The sequence below is a fragment of the Schistocerca americana genome, chromosome 8, assembly GCF_021461395.2.
Source record: "Schistocerca americana isolate TAMUIC-IGC-003095 chromosome 8, iqSchAmer2.1, whole genome shotgun sequence".
Classification (NCBI taxonomy): domain Eukaryota; kingdom Metazoa; phylum Arthropoda; class Insecta; order Orthoptera; family Acrididae; genus Schistocerca; species Schistocerca americana.
The window spans coordinates 396,864,297-396,882,188 of NC_060126.1; the positions used below are offsets into that span (position 1 = coordinate 396,864,297).

Below are 17,892 nucleotides of genomic sequence, written 5' to 3' on the forward strand. Positions count from 1 at the left end.
ATTGCGAGGCTAAGCTCCACGTTTGTAAGTTTATGTGGCGTTCCACTTTTTTCAGTAACAAGTAACAGTTTCTCAGCGAGTTGCAGTGTTAATTCAGGAGGTTGCCGCCACAGCCAGGAGTTATCGTAAACATGACTTCCACACCAAATTAGTGTCCTTTACCATATCAACGTACGGAAGTGGGATTAAAATTCAAGGTGAAAGGATATCAATGATAGTGATGACATGGCAATCCTGAGTAAAAGTGAAGCATAATTACGTGATCTGCCGAATGGAATGAACAGTCTAATGAGTAAAGAATATGCATTGAGAGTAAATCGAAGAAATACGAAAGTAATAACAAGCACAAGAAATGAAAAGAGCGAAATGGTTACGAAATAGGTGAAGTTAAGGAATTTTTCTACCTGGGCACCAAAATAACCAATGGCGAACGGAGCAAGAACGGCATCAAAAGAAGACAATCACCGGCAAAAGGGCACTTATGGCCAAGAGAAGTGTCGTAGTATCAAATATAGGCCCTAACTTGACGAAGAAATTTTTGAGAATGTAAATTTGGAGCACAGTATTGTATGGGAGTGAAATATGGACTGTGGGAAAACTGGAACAGAAGAGAATCGAAGCATTTGAGGTGTGGTGCGTTGAAAATTAGGTCGACTTATAACGTAAGGAATGAGGATGTTCTGTGCGGAATCGGGGAGGAAAGGAATATGCGGAAAACACTGATAAGATAGACGGACAGCATGCTAACACATCTGTTAAGACATCAGGAAATGACTTCCATGTTACTAGATGGAGCTGCAGAGGGCAAAAAGTGTAGAGGAAGACAGAGATTGGAATACATCCAGCAAATAATTGAGGACATAGGTCGCAAGTGCTACTCTGAGATGAAGAGGTTGCCACAGGAGAGGAATTCGTGGCGGGCCGCATCAAACCAGTCAGAAGACTGACGACTGAAAAATAAATGATATTAGAATCCAGAGACCGTCAGGAAAGATAAAAGTTTTAGGTTCGCAGCAATCGGCCATGTACTCTCTAAGACGAAGGTCACCAAACACCCATTCATAGTTCCGGACTCCACGCAACTACTAACGTGTATTCTGTCCTTTTACTACTCTTGCGGCGATATGTCTTCGGAGAAGGCTTTCAACTAAATCCTTATACACTAATTCATGAAATTACTTCCGTTCTCTCAAACATGGTGAATAAGGTTTCCGAACGAAGTAATCTGTCACGCCGTTGATGTCTGGGCGCATGTCAAAGACACTGTATGAAGCTCTGAAGCAGTGACCTCTATACTACCTGAATGTGGAACTCTGTTCTGAGAGCATGGAAGTTCGACGAGTCCGTAGATTCTTGTTGTCTGCTTAGTCCGCCACGTTGTAATTAGGAAAAAATTTCAATCGTCCTGTACATAATAAAGAATTCTTTACTTATTTCTAGCTTTGAACTTTATATCGACTGGCGATGTAACAGGCTGAGGTGGGAGCAAAATCGAAAAAAATATTCATGTTATGTTCTCGTGACATTTCGTGGTAGCCATGTTGTATTTAAGGAACAAATGAAATACGAGCATCTTTGGCCGGCACACTGACACAGTTTGGAGTTCGATATCCAGAGAGTATAGAGATCATTGCTTCGAAGCGACAAGGTAAACTAAGTAATTTTCTTTGAAATGTGATTCACTGGTGCTTGCTTCGTGGAAAGGGCCATTGTCATCCTGATCTGTAAGGTCCTATACCATACTGTTGCTACAATGTGGCGACTATTTTCATAAATATCTGTGGATTTTTTCCGCAGACTACAACTAATATCCGAGTATAAACTAAGACAGTCAGCCCAAGACAAAGGCACCATGTTTGTCATATTTCACTGCAGTTATAATACACTTTCCAGCTCTCTCCACAACATTACGTGCAGCAGTTCTGGTAAAGAATTCATGTCCTGTTCATAGCATTAAAGGCCTAAAGTACTACAACACATTTTATGTATGGTGCCATGTTTCGCATGGTGTTTCTTCAAGACTACATAATGCACAAAGCCATCACAATGGAAAACGAATACTAGATACACGTAAGTAGTTATTGTGAACCAACAAAGTCGTGAACCAATGTGTTTATCGCCTTTATTGTGCAGGTGAAAGTACTGTACGATTGCTAACAAAAACGTTACTCATCTGCCGTTAACAAGTGAACTGTCCCAGTGGTTGGGGTACTGAATTCTTTCAGGGGGGCAACAGTATTCAAGTACCAATCCAGCCATCCCGATTTCGTTTTCCCGTAGCTTCCTTAAGTCCCTTAAGGTGAATGGCAGGTAGCTGAATGGTCAGCGTGACAGAATGTCAATCCTCAGGGCCCGGGTTCGATTCCCGGCTGGGTCGGAGATTTTCTCCGCTCAGGGACTCGGTGTTGTGTTGTCCTAATCATCATCATTTCATCACCATCGACGCGCAAGTCGACGAAGTGGCGTCAAATCGAAAGACTTGCACCCGGCGAACGGTTCTGACTGAGACTCATTGGAAGAATCCTAAGGAAATGCAATCCGAAAACTAAGGAAGTAGGTTACAGTACGCTTGTTCGCCCACTGCTTGAATACTGCTCAGCAGTGTGGGATCCGTACCAGATAGGGTTGCAGTAACTCTGTACGGGCTTTTGTTGACGTTTCGAGAACATACCTTCACCGAAGAGCCAAGCAGTATATTGCTCCCTCCTACGTATATCTCGCGAAGAGACCATAATATCAGAGGCCGGCCGCGGTGTTCTAGCGGTTCTAGGCGCTCAGTCCGGAACCGCGCGACTGCTACGGTCGCAGGTTCGAATCCTGCCTCGTGCATGGATGTGTGTGATGTCTTTAGGTTAGTTAGGTTTAAGTAGTTCTAAGTTCTAGGGGACTGATGACCACAGATGTTAAGTCCCATAGTGCTCAGAGCCATTTGAACCATTTTTTCTAATATCAGAGAGATTAGAGCCCACACAGAAACATACCGACAATCCTTCTTTCCACGAACGAGACTGGAATAGAAGGGAGAACCGATAGAGTTACTCAAGGTACCCTCCGCCACACACCGTCAGGTGGCTTGCGGAGTATGGATGTAGATGTAGATGGTACCTTCAAGTTGTCCATGGCGAATTTTCTCCCCCGTCCATCTGAGCTATTGCGCTGCATCCAGTGACGTCATTGTCGACGGACAATGAATTGCAATTCCTTTCCGCTATATTAGTATTTTCATGGTCTAAGAACGCGCATTGTCTCAAGACTTGTAACTAAGGAGCAATTTACAATAACGACATCCACACTTTTCGCAGGAAATCACCATACGTGAGCCTTGTTCGGCAAGACAACAGGCAAAACCAACGATAGTCGATCACAGTTCGAAACACTTCGAAAATAGTTCTACACCATTCACAGTTTGTTCAACTACACGATCGAAAAATATATAATCTCTCTGTGTGTGTAACTCATTAGAAATACCAATAAGCAGTCTTGAATCGGGTACGACGCGTTTGAAAACTGTGTGTAATATTCTCCAAAAAGAGAAAACAAACACAACGTTGCGAAATTCAGCAGTTGTAGAGACGTGCGGTATTGTTTTAAGCTGTAAGTTTGAGCTGCAGTTTCCTTCGATCTGGTCACCCGACTCGCATTTCAAAGCTATGAAACTGTGTCGAAACTTTAAACTAACTTGAATCAACCGTTAAAATCAACCTCCTGAATTTTAGAATTGGTTGCAGTCATCATAATAAGTTGAAAAGTGTAAAATTTAGATGCAGAGCTTACCAGCATAACACATGGCGTAAAAGTGGATCACACTGCAGAAATGCAGTCCTGAGAACTGTACTGACGAGATAAAATCCAGTTTGGCAGCTAAAGTTGGTGTTAAAGCGCCACAAAATACGAGTGAAAAATGTTTTAGTGACCAGTCATAGAATGTTTTCTAGTGATAACAGCCCAGCACGTGTACTTTGACATCTGACTGAAAATCAGATACTTGTTTGTATCCAGTTTTTAACGAGAAGCTGTCCACAGAACCTCCTCCTGAAGTTCAGTGAATTTCGACATCGTCAAATTGGAGCAAGGGATCTATTCGAAATACACTCTTTTATTCATAAAAGTCATGATCGGATTCGGCAGATATTTTACAGTTAACCAGTTTCAATTCTAATGAGTCTTCATCAGGAATAAGGAATCTAGAAGAGAAAAAATGCAATATTACTGTTAAATAGGAGTACATGCGTCGCCTGCCCATGCATCGTACTTTAAAAGAAATCTCAAGGAAACAAGAGCCAGCCTGCAAATCGAGAATCCTGGCTCCTAGAATGAATATTTTCCACTTAACTCTACTTTTTCATTCTATGGTCGGTTGTTGGCAAAATTCTATCTTTAACAATTATGTATTTACCGGTACTTGGTTCATTTCCTTTTTTAATGACTGTAGTTTAATAAAATTTTATTTTACGTGTGGTCCTCCTTTCTCCGAGTTCCTTTCAGTACTGTAAATTGTGGCTTATTATATTTTCAAAAACAATAGTGATTATGTTATAGTTGTTTTTAACATATCTTTTCACATTGTATTCTCGCACATGTAAGCCAAGCATTTGCAACGTCCTCTACGGAAGTAACTGTTCCAATCTCAAAGTCTACGCTGGAGCAGGGACCGTAGTTGATTTTAAGTGCTTGAAGACGACTTGATGTGTAATTCCGTAACAAGACACCGGGTGTATTGTCATTTTTCTCTTCAGCTTCCATTTTGCAATATTTTTTACCTGTTTACATTTAGCAAAAATTTTGCAGTTTCGTTTTTTTCTAGATTTTGTGTTCTGATAACCCGCTTGCGCAGCCGAGGCGGCTAACGCACGCCTGTGCGGTGGCGCTCGACTCGTAAATTTGAGGGCTGTAATCGTAATGGCGGAAAATAAAATTCACCTGCAGTCCGCATTGTCCCATGAAATGAAGGGATGCGACACTGTAGATGGTGATCTGTCCGTCAGGTGGGAGCGTTAAGCTTTGTAGCCCCTTGGTGTTGTTCGAGACGAATAGCTGTGCGCCGGAACCGGGTTTCACCCTCTCCCTTCTCTCATCATCTCCACCACACTACACACACACACACACACACACACACACACACACTCAACGGATGCACTTAACACAGCTCTCACGCTTCGTGAAAGAAAGGTGCCAATGTGCGCGAAGGAGAACGAAAACCCATTTCAATTAGGCGGCTTTTCGAGCCAACCATGCCATAAGGCTTTACTTTTTTCTTTAGTCCGGACGATGACTTATTCGATTGGGGGTTTGTATAGACGTGATATGCAACCCGTCGCTTTTCGAATTTGATACGATATATTCTGCTATTAACTAGTTTCCGAGCCACTGATGATCATAATCGGGTAGAGATATTATTTATGGTAGCATGTGGTGCTTGATGGCAGGATCGTGGTGCTGTCGAAAATAACAAAAATTTAGGCGGAAATTAACGAAATATGTACGAAATGAAGAGATCGTTATGTTAAGGATGCTACATTGTATTGTATCCTAGTATCCACAATAAATTTATGTCGGCAATGTGCATTTTAACCACACATACACACAACGTATTTAGATGCACTTTTACAGTAAACAAACACTGAAAATAAACCCACAGAGTATGAGAATGTACGTACTACACTTTGCCACTTCGAGATCTTTGAAATGCGGAATAAAGCATTGATAATGAACGCAAGTGAACATTCCGAGCTGTAGGTGTGTGCATACGTAGGCGATATATGTGTGATACGGATCAAATAAGTTACAGATAACACACAGAATGAAATATTTATTACATAAACAAGAGCGAATGAGTCGGTAGCATACATGACAGACATGTGAATATGGGAACCTGCAGGTGCGCGCATCAACTAGGTTTCGCTTGAAGAAAGGTAGCAAAATGAGAAACGTTTTGATTCATCGTATACGTATATTGATAACGTACGGACACAAATACAGCTTGCGATGTTCACTTGCGTTCATTATCTACGCTTGTAAATATTTTATTTTTTTAATTTAATGGAGCTCATGTCAAGGTACCGACGGCTTTCCTACGTTCGATACATCAGCTCTTGCCCGATCACCGACGTTAAGCGAATTCGGGCCGGTTACTAATTGGTTGGTTGTATGTCTTGGAACACGGGATGCCGTTCGGTGAGTGCGATTCTAAGCACGTCAGTTTGGAACCGCGTGACCGCTACGGTCGCAGGTTCGAATCCTGCCTCGGGCATGGATGTGTGTGATGTCCTTAGGTTAGTTAGGTTTTGTAGTTCTAAGTTCTAGGGGACTGATGACCTCAGTAGTTAAGTTCCATAGTGCTCAGAGCCATTTGAACCATTTTTTGATGCCGTTCGGTGAGGGACACGCAAGTCGTTGAAGTGGCGCTCAGTTGAAAGACTTGCACCAGGCCGTGGAGCCTCACGACACCGAACTGTAATATAAGGCGCTCATATCGATCCATTTTTAAGAAGTATTGGATGCATTTACATAATACGTAATTCTAACCAGTCCTGTGACAAACGAGGGCCTTTTTTTTTTTAAGGATAATTAAGAAGGTAGTTCACAATAGAAGAACGTGTGGCAACTGCTAATACGCGATTGCGCTCTTTGTCTTATGTGCAGCTACAACAGGGGTTCAATTGGAAGTTTCACATGCCAGTACCAACGAGAGAAAACGCCCTGTTACTTCTCAATAAATTCCGAAGAACTGGAAACGTTGCCGATGAATCCTCCTGTACGACAACAGACTGTTCAGTGAACCAGAGGAACAGTCGAAAGAGTAATCGTTTAAGAAAGGCGTTATACGTTTTAAAATTAACGATTTTGAAAGTTTTACACTTACACTAAAGAAAAAATCGAACCTTATTCAGGTGATTCACAGATTAGACCCCGAAGATTAGTCCAGCTTCGTGTTACCATTTGAAAGAAGCTGCACCCAACGAACGCCTCAAGGACTACATTTTGTTTATTGATGACGTCAAGTTCTAGAACTGCGGAAAAGTTAACGAACATAACTGCTGGATACGAGGTGAGGAGCCACATCAAGCTACCACTAAATGGGAAAGAGACATCCCAAGAGTGAATGTGTGGTGGCTTCGATTCACAAAGACTACAGTTTATGAACCCTTCATTTTGTAGAAAGGATAAGTACAGGAAACGTTTACCTTGGTTTGCTGGAGAAATTCCTGGATGCACAACTTCAACAAGAAGGCATTGCTGTTGTGTTATAACAGGACGCAATATAACCTCGTTTTGCTCTGATAGTAATGAAGCACCTAAATCGTAGAGTCCGCAACAGATGAAGAGGCAGAGGTTCAGCTAGAATGTAGCGATCACGTTCACCTGATTTGATACCAATGGATTCCTTCTTTGGGGGATACATAAAGATAGGCGTGTACAACATAAATGTAAGAGATCTTCAGGATCTAAGAGCCTGAATCGGGTTCAAATGGTTCAAATGGCTCTGAGCATTATGGGACTCAACTTCTGAGGTCATTAGTCCCCTAGAACTTAGAACTAGTTAAACCTAACTAACCTAAGGACATCACACACATCCATGCCCTAGGCAGGATTCGAACCTGCGACCGTAGCGGTCTCGCGGTTCCAGACTGCAGCGCCTAGAACCGCACGGCCACTTCGGCCGGCCCTGAATCGGGGATGCGGTATCAGCTATTTGACAATACTTGCTTCAGAACGTATTCAGATCTGCTCTTCAACGATAGGATCGATGCTTCGGAATGTACAATAAACAAACATGCGTATTATGTAAATGCATCTATTATACTTTTGAGTTGTATGAAGACTTTCTGACCACCCTGCACCTGCAAGGGCTATTCGGAAAGTAAGGCCCGATGGGGTGCGAAATGGAAAGCACAGTGAAAATCCGATGAAGTTTTGCACAGATGAGCTTGGCAGTGTCTTTAGTATGCCCATCGATCACGTCGAGCTCTCTTCATTTCTGAGTTCACAGAGAGCACGTGCAGATAACTAGAAAATAGTGCCAAGTTCGACGTCGCCGTGAGAGATTTTGCTTGATGTCTTGCAGCCCACACAACACAGCTGCCATGCATTTCTTGCGTCACGACAATTCTCGGCCGCATTCTGAAGATGCTCCTGCAGTGTTTTCGACGGGAAGTGTTTGATTATCCACAGTACAGCCCGCAATCGGCTAATTGGCTCCCTCTGAGTTTCATGTCTGCTCACATGAACCGCTAGCTATAACGACCTTTTGACACAGACAACGAGCTGTAGACTAGCGTAGAGGATTGGACGAAACCACAGGTAGCTGCCTTTCATGACGAGGGTATTGGATAGTTGGTACAACACTACGACATGCGTCTAAGTCGGAGGTGCGACTGTGTAGAGACGTAGCTGGAGGATGTAGCTTACTGTTACAAATAAAACATTTTTGATTTTCACAGTGTTTTACATCTCGCGACTTCACTTTCTGAAAAGACCTTGTACATATACACTACTACTCTACAATTCACAATTAAGTGCCTCACAGAGGGTTCTTCGAGCCATCTTCAAGTTATTTCTCTGCCGTTCTCCCACCTCATAGTCTCTGTATTTGCGTTCAGTGTTGGTTTGGTTTGCTGTAAAACCAAGTGCACCTAAATACTGTGTGCATATCTATAGCAACTGGCTAAAACGTACGTTATCGAAATCAATTTACCACTCATACCAAAATGATATACAATGTAGCCATCATAAAGCATTACCATATTTTCATTTCGCACAAATTTCGTAAAGTTATGCCTTTATTTCCGTTATTTTCGCCAGCAACACGACCCTACATTCTATCTGCACATGATCCGGATGGAGCCTGCAGTGGCTCGAAAACTCGTTAAAGCAGCCATCAATCCGAAGATTGTTTTGGACGCCACGGTGCTTTAGCAGGTATGGAGGTGATTTGCCCTTACCTTCCTGTGACCAGTTGTAGGGGTACGTACAGTTGAACGCGGATTCCGAACCACCGTGAAAGAGGCAGTTTTGTATCGACAAATACTGTCAGACGGGAAAGAAATGATAAGTGAGAGATAACAATCCTAGGACTGACAGGAGACCTCTAGATTTGTAGTCTAACACTTTTTCACTGACAAGGGAAGGCCACGACGTTTGGAACGCGGATTTACTGCAAACTTCGTACACTCGTAGTGCTCCATGAGGACAACAAAATGTGTAAGCCGTAGCGCGTACTTCTCAAGTGTTACTGAGAAAATCGCAAGATAATTTCGGTCGTCAAATATATATATATATATATATATATATATATATATATATATATATATACGCGTGGTCATTTTTACCGTCAAGCGGCTACATCATGGTCGTGCTGGCACGGTACCTCAGCGTGTTCGCTCAGCCATTAATTACCCTTTGTATTAAAATAAACTGAGCGAACGATCAACGAAATCACTGACCTGTTGTCAGCGGACGTCCGCCCTGAACAAATTCAACGAACAATATAGAACGAAATGCTTTTTTAAATAAAATAAAATAAAAAAAGAAGTGGTAGGCGTTTAAGCCGCTGGATCGAGTTCCGTTCGTCAGTTTTTTTTTTATTTTCAACACAGTCATTTTCTCTACTACTTATATTACAATTGATATAATGGGGAAAATATGTGTAATCGGATGAACTTTTATTAAATTTACAATGTTATTTTTCAGTCTAGTAATTTTTATTATCACAAATAATATAATATTCATAACTATCGACTAGTAAACGACCAAATGCATAAAGTGATACTGAAAATGTATGCTTGTCCGTGTCTTCAAAGCTGTTCGTATTTAATAGAAAGAGAACGAGAAATTGCTTCTCGGAAGACGCTGTTAAAATACACTCGATATTGCATAACCAATTATCAGCGCCGATTTTAAGGAAATACTGCGTTATGCATGTTTTGCTTCCAAACTATCGTCTGAAAGAGAGGTTTTTGAAAATGTTAACAAGGTTTGTTTTTCCACAGAAAACGACAAAAGACCTTGCGTATGCGGTGCCGTTTAACTTTATGTTTTCCATGTTTTTACGAAAAATACCATCCTGCAACTTGTACTCGTAATGTCGAAAGCGACGATTAATTGTACATCTTTCGAAAGCCGTCTGTGCCGGTCAAAACTTGGAGGTAACAAGTCGTTTCGGGCTCCTTCCTGGTATATGGGATTTCTCAAATCACGGACAAGCATACATTTTCAGTATCACTTCATGCATTTGGTCGTTTACTGGTCGATAGTTATGATTATTACATTATTTGTGATAATAAAAATTAGTAGACTGCCAAATAACATTGTAACTTTAATAAAATTTCATCCGATTACACGTATTTCCCCCATTATATCAATTGTGATACAAATAATAAAGAAAATGACTGAGTTGAAAATAAAAATAAAAACTGACGAACGGAACTCGATCCAGAGATCCAGCAGCTTGAATGCTAAACACTTTTTTTTAAAAAAAAAAAAAAAGGTTTGTTCTATATTGTTCGTTGAATTTGTTCAGGGCGGACGTCAGATGACACCCCTTCAGTTTGTTCGATGATCCGTTCGCTCAGTTTTTTTATTATAAAGGGTAACTAACGCTCTGACCGAACACGCTTTCTTTTTTTTTTTTCGTAGTCTCATTTTGTTTGTTTTCGTTCGTTGCATCTGCTCTGCGAGCGTCGCAAGACACCCGTTTCAGTTCGTCGTTGATCCATCAAGTCAGTTTTTTTTATTACAGAGGGCAGCCAACCCTCTGACCGAACACGCTGAGCTACCGTGCCGGCACCACTCGGCTGCAGCCGCTTCATGGTTAAAATAGCCACGCACAGATATGTATTCGACGACCGAAATTATCTTGCGATTTTCTCAGTAACTTTGATTTTATCCATACTGGATCAGAGGTCGCGGTTGTGAATGTCAGTGTTAAAAAATATATCGGCTCAACCACTTGTTTATAGTGTAAAACACTAAGATTGACGCGTTTCGGAAATCAAGCTTCCATCATCAGAATAATAAAAAGTAAAAGAACCTGTTAAAACTCGCTAAAATGGAACATGCACCAGGCCCAATAAAATTGATGATAAAATTAAAACATCGTGGCTACTTCCCTTGTTGCAGCCGTGTCTTCCAAGGTGCATCTCCACATAGTCGTCAAAATATTAAAAAACTCTAAAATGGTGTCGCCTATGGTGTTCAACATCTAACCACATGGCTCTCTCCTCTATCGTCGTAAACCGCCCGTGCGTCTTCGTTGACACCACACACCACGTAGCCAAACACGACGATAGAGGAGAGAGCCATGTGGTTAGATGTTGAACGCCATAGGCGACACCATTTTAGAGTTTTTTTATATTTTGACGACTATGTGGAGATGCACCTTGGAAGACACGGCTACAACAAGGGAAGTAGCCACGATGTTTTAATTTAATCATCAATTTTATTGGGCCTGGTGCATGTTCCATTTTAGCGAGTTTTAACAGGTTCTTTTACTTTTTATTATTCTGATGATAGAAGCTTGACTTCCGAAACGCGTCAATCTTAGTGTTTTACACTATAAACAAGTGGTTGAGCCGATATATTTTTTAACATTTCTCAGTAACGCTTGAGAAGTACGCGCTACGGCTTACACATTTCGTTTGTCGCGAATAGTAGAAGATAGAATTAAAATCATGTAGGCTGTAGGCTGGAAAATTATTGCTACAGATCAAGCGAGGCGGACGTGACCAGACTATCTCATGTGTAATGTGTAATGTGTACTCAACTAACAAGAGCGGAGTATGCAGTATCACGAGGCTCAAACACAGTTAGTGGCAACCCGTGGACACAGCAAACAGTGGAGAATGGCTAGTTCATCACGTAGGCATCACATGCTGCCGCGTGACTAGCCTACTCAGGGCTCAAAGTTCGGGGTGCTAGAACCTTCTAGAACAAGTGGTGCCGGGTGCACTAACCCCTATAAAAGCGGATAGCCGCTAGATCGAAGGACAGTGATGGAGTGAGGCACTTAGGACGCCGGTCCACGTTAGTCTGCGTCGGGATGCTGCAAGAGTTGCAGGAGAGTATTGAGCACAGCAACAAGTAGGGACTTAGGCTGAGTCGACACAGCTGACACTTAGTCTGGTGCGCTCGCCTCTGCTGTATTAGGACTTAGGTTTGGGAAGTTAGGGATGGCAACTGCATGGCCAGATAGACAATCATTGGAGACTGTATATAGAATCTTATTTAAATCACAAGTGCCAGGGGTACTTCCAGTATAATCGTTCTATACATCGAGTGTTCATATATGAAAGCTTCCCTAAGATCCTATCCGAGTTCCGTACTCTAGCTCACCTTGCAGCCTTCTCTACAACGGAGCAGTGAGGAGTTGGCGGCCCACACCACCGAGACCTCATGCGAAGTAAGTTCTCTGACGCGCACCAACGCAGTCCTTCCACTCCCTCTCAGGACACGTCAGTGGGACACGACACGTTGTCCTCGTGGAGTACTGCGATTGTACGAAGTTTGCAGTAAATCCGCGTTCCAAACGTCGTGGCCTCCCCTTGTGAGGCACGCAGCCACACAGTACCAAATTTTAAAAGCGCCTGGTTTCATATCATAATTATCGTACCTAGATAAACAGCCATTTTAAAGCACAGCTGCAGTTTCTCATCGATTATGGATGTAATAAATGAAATGAAATGATCGTATGGCATTGTTGGCCGGGAGGCCCCATGCGGGGAAGTTCGGCCGCCGTATTGTAAGTCCTTTTTATTAGACGCCACTTCGGCGACTTGCGAGTCAATGATCATGAAATGATTATGAACACACAACACCCAGTCATCACGAGGTAGAGAAAAATCTCTGACCCCGCCGCGAATCGAACCCGGGTCCCCGAGCGCAGAAAGCGAGAACGCTACCGCAAGACCACGAGCTGCGGACGATGTGATAAATGACTCATATGAATTGAACTTAGTTAACTGTAAAATATCTGCTAAAAGCAATCGAGACATTTGTGAAGAAGAGAGTGTACCACCTGAAGTAGTCACGGCGCCTCCCGTGTTTCGAAAAGAGGCGAGGCGAGGCACGGGGAGTTGCGACAGGCGCGCCGGAAGCAGGTAGTGGGTGTTGCAGAGAGCGCCGAGCACCGGCCGTCTCGGCCGCGCGCCTCGTAGGGTAGCGACTGGCGGCTCCCGGTCGCCGGCGGCGGATCCCCGCGCCAGCGGTCTGCAAATCCGCCGCCCCCACCGCCGCCGAGGCGCAGATTCGGAAGCCTGCGTAAGAGCGAGCGTACGTGTGTGTGTGTGAGTGTCCAGGTGAGGGTGTGTTCACGGTAGGAAACTGGGCCGCGGCGTTGCCGTCTCCGGCAGGAAGAGCCGCCGGGGCGGCGGTGGTGGGGCGGCCGGCCGGGCCGCGAAGGCTGCCGGCGCTGTATATAAGCGGCGCTGGCGCCGGCCGGCCGACACCGCAACCGCCTGGCCAGCCCAGCCGCACCCGCATCGCCTGCTGCCGCCGCTTCTGCGACCGCCAACTCGCCGCGGTAAGGCCAACCACGATACCTTCTGTGCTTCTCGTTGCTAGACCGTCCGGCCGTCTTCTCTTCGGGCCGCCAGACCGGATAACTTACTTACTTTCGCTGTCGTCTGCTCGTACTAGGACTTTGCCCTCTCGGGAGAGCGAAATGCAGCAGCTAAAGTGATGGTCAATCCCGATTGTGACTCGACAGAAAACTTGGTGATAGGTATAAGGCAGCACGTCATTTTGCTGCTCATAGCTATGAAAGCAAATACGGGTGTCCCACAAGGAACTGTGCTAGGGCCACTACTGTTCACGGCAACAGAGTGCGACAGCAAAGCTGAACTACTGCAAGTGGCAGAGCTTTCGACATGTAACAGTACAAGAATTGACCACAAATTTGATATAAGCCCGACCGACAGTTGCTCCACAACCTCATGTGCTTGCTTTGCTTAGCCACAACGGTGTTTCTTCTGACCGCTAGACAGGAGAAGTCACTTTCTCTACTGTCTGCTCGGACTTGGGGGAGTGAAATGCAGCTGCTAAAGTGACGGTTAGCCACGTTTGTTACTCTGTATAAAACTTGTGATAAGCGTAAGGGAGCACCTTATTTTGGGTGCAGAATCGTCCACAGCCAAGAAAGTAAATGCGGACGTCCCCCAAATGGTTCAAATGGCTCTGAGCACTATGTGACTTAATATCTGAGGTAATTCGTCCCCTAGAACTTAGAACTACTTAAACCTAACTAACGTAAGGACATCACACACATCCATGCCCGAGGCAGGGTTCGAACCTGCGACCGTAGCGGTCGCGCGGTTTCAGACTGAAGCGCCTAGAACCGCTCGGCCACTCCGGCCAGTTGGGACGTCTCCCAGTGAGCTGTTGTAGGACCCCTATTGTTCATAACGTACAGAGTGCGATATCCAAGCTGAACCGCTGAAAATATCAAAACTAAAGTTTCTACAAGTTATAGTATAAGAAATGGTCTCATATTTGATATAAGGTCACCTGTGTTTCTCGTTTGCGTAGCAAAGAGGGCGACTAGACAGGAGAACTTACTTTCATTGTCGTCTGCTCAGGCTAAGACTTTCCCCTCTTCAGAGAGCAAAATGCAGTAGCTAAAGTGATGGTCAGCCACGTTTCTAACTCGACAGGCATTTCATGATAGTTATGTCGCAGAACGTCATATTGGGAGAAGATTCCTCTGTAACTATGAAAGTAAATAAGAGGGTCCCACAAGGAATTGCGCTAGATACAGTACTTTCCGTGACGTACTCAGTGCAGCACCTAAGCACCTCTGTGCTTCTCGTTGCTAGACCGCCTGCCCCTCTTCTCTTCGGGCCGCGAGACCAGATAAGTTACTTACTTTCGCTGTCGTCTGCTCATACTAAGAATTTGCCCTCTCGGGACAGTGAAATGCAGCAGCTAAAGTGATGGTCAATCCAGATTGTGTGTCTACAGAAAAATTGGTGATAGGTATAAGGCAGCACGTCATTTTGGTTGGACAGTCGTCCATACCTATGCAAGTAAATACGGGTGTCCCACAAGGAACTGTGCTAGGACCACTATTGTTCACGACAACAGAGTGCGACAGCTCAGCTGAACTGCTTCAAGTAGCAGAGCTTTCGACATGTAACAGCATAAGAATTGACCACATACTTGATGTAAGGCCAACTGACAGTTGCTTCACAACCTTTTGTGCTTGCTTTGCTTAGCCACGACGGTGTCTCTTCTGACCGCTAGACAGGAGAAGTCACTTTCTTTACTGTCTGCTCGGACTTAGACTTCCCCCTCTACGGGGAATGAAATGCAGCTGCTAAAGTGACGGTTAGCCACGTTTGTTATCTGCAGAAAACTTGTGATAAGCGTAAGGGAACACCTTATTTTGGGTTCAGAGTAGTCCACAGCCAAGAAAGTAAATGCGGACGTCCCCCAGTGAACTGTGCTAGGACCCCTATTGTTCATGACATACAGAGTGCGAAAATATCAAAACTAAAGTTTCGACAAGTAATAGTACAAGAACTGGTCTCATATTTGATATAATGTCACCTTCTGTGCTTCTCGTTGCGTAGCCACGAGGGCGACTAGACAGGAGAACTTACTTTCATTGTCGTCTGCTCAGACTAAGACTTTCCCCTCTTCAGAGAGCAAAATACAGTAGCTAAAGTGATGGTCAGCCACGTTTCTAACTCGACAGACGTTTCATGATAGTCATAAGGCAGAAAGTCATATTGGGAGAAGATTCCTCTGTACCTATGTAAGTAAATAAGAGGGTTCCACAAGGAATTGTGCTAGATCCAGTACTTTCCGTGACGTACTCAGTGCAGCACCTAAGCTGAACTGCTGCAATTTTCAGAACTAAATTTTCAACAGGTAGTCCTTCAAGAACTGGTCACATATTTGATGTAAGGCTAACTAACAGGTGCTCCATCATCTGTGTTTATCTACCAGTGTATCTTCTCTCCACGCCACGAGGCAGGAGAACTTACTGGCTTTACCTGTCGCGTGCTGGCATTAAGACTTTCTTCTCACGGGGCAGTGAAATGCAGCAGCTAAAGTGATAGGCAGCCACGTTTTTGACTCTATAGAAAACTTGGTGGTAGGCATATGGCAGCACGTCATTTTGGGTGGTGAGTCGCCCATAGCCTTGGAAGTAAATACAGGGTCAGATACGATCATACGGAATACACATCAAATTGCCTTGAGGAATATTTTACTAATAGAGACCAGTACCTTTACACTGGACGGGGGGGGGGGGGGGGGGTCGTCTACAGAAGCGAAAGTAACCGTGACTGCGCCCTAAGGACATGTAATTGGACCTCCAATGTTATTTATATGCATAAACGATTTATAATATAGGACCAGCATCAATTTACAGTATCAATTTATAAAATTGTTCACTCACAGTGCCTTTATGTGAAGGGAAGTATCATCATTCGAAGATCCTAAGGAATTGAAGAAAGACTTCAACAAAATTTCCGCTTGATGTAACAAGTAGCAGCTCTCACAGAATGTGGATATATTCAAGATTATATCTATAAGAAAGAGAAATAAGCGGATTCTATCTGACTGAAAGATTAGTGGTGAACATTTTGAGCACGTCATGTCGTATAAGAATTTGGGGACAATAACAAAAAACTGTATAAAGTAGGACGATCGCGTAAAACCAGTATTAGGTAAGGCAAATGGAAGACTTACGGTAGATTTGTTGCAAGCCTTCTGGGGAAGTGCGGTGCATCTGTAAAGGAAATCTCACAGAGATAGGATCGTAACAGGTCGAAAGAGTAACAGAAATGCTCTGAGAAGTGAATGAGTATCCTAGGCAGAAGGACGAGGTAGTTCTTACCGACAGTGTATATCTCGCCTACATATCATGATAAAGAGAGAGAGGCGCTTAAGAGGCAAATAGACAGTCATTTCAGTAAGCCAATGGAATTGAAGTGTAACTTGATAACTTCGCCAAGCAGTGTACAGTGGCTTGTGGAAGTATTTTAGAACCGCTACTGCACATGTTACACTGTATGTGGAATCAATGCTGAACCGCTGAAATTACCTAAACAGAATATTCCGCAAGTAAAAATTTGAGAATCGACTGCAGTCTTGATGTACGGTCAGTGTTGATAATTTTTTATCTGTCAATACAGTTCACAGCCCATACAGTAAAATACTCACCCTTTGCCCGTTACCCATTGCCGAAATTCTTGAAGTATTTATGTAATATTAAATACATTCATTCCGCATGTTACAAGTGTTCATTCCCGCATGATTTAGCGGTTAATGGAACCTCCAGCCTTTCGTAGAAGGCGCGGTTGTACTTCATCTAGTATTAAACTTGTAGCAAGGGCGGGCCAGATCTTCAAAGATAGTTTGTAGTAAACACTGATAGACAGCCCTTAATGTAGAAAACGATAGAAGTAAAAGTCTACTAGCTTTAGGCTTCACGATTAATGACTCACAACTGGAATCTCCCATATCACACAAAACTTCGGAGCAACTGCTCACGGGGAAACGTAGAGAAGTCTCCCATAACTTCAGCGAGGTTCGATGCCGCCTCATTAAAGAGATTCCTTATAAAGACCTCTAATTCGTGGGGTCCATTTCGTATTGGATGAACGAGGGATATCGAGCATATATATATAGAGCACAGCCTAGGTTTTGATTGGAAATAGATGGTAACCAGAATACTGACTCCTCTTAACCAGCGGACACCTGAAGAAAGACGCCCAATATCTCTTGAAAATCTGCTCATGACGTTCCAAGAATGACTTAAGGAGCAGAATCTAAGATCTATGGTCCACCTACATGTCACTACCGCAGGAGCTGTGAAGAAGGAATTACACTATTAATATTAAAACAACGGAAAATAAATAATCATTCTTCCCACACTACATTCCTATGTAA

General features: G+C 43.6%; 1 protein-coding gene across 1 annotated transcript in view; it reads left to right on the plus strand.

The window, feature by feature from the left end:
- The first annotated feature begins 13,362 nt into the window (after positions 1-13,362).
- Positions 13,363-17,892, plus strand: part of LOC124546020 — a 40,715-nt gene continuing 36,185 nt past the window's right edge. Inside the window, exon 1 of the mRNA XM_047124989.1 lies at positions 13,363-13,516. The gene's annotated coding sequence lies outside the window, so the exon portion shown is untranslated. The remainder of the gene's footprint in view (positions 13,517-17,892) is intronic.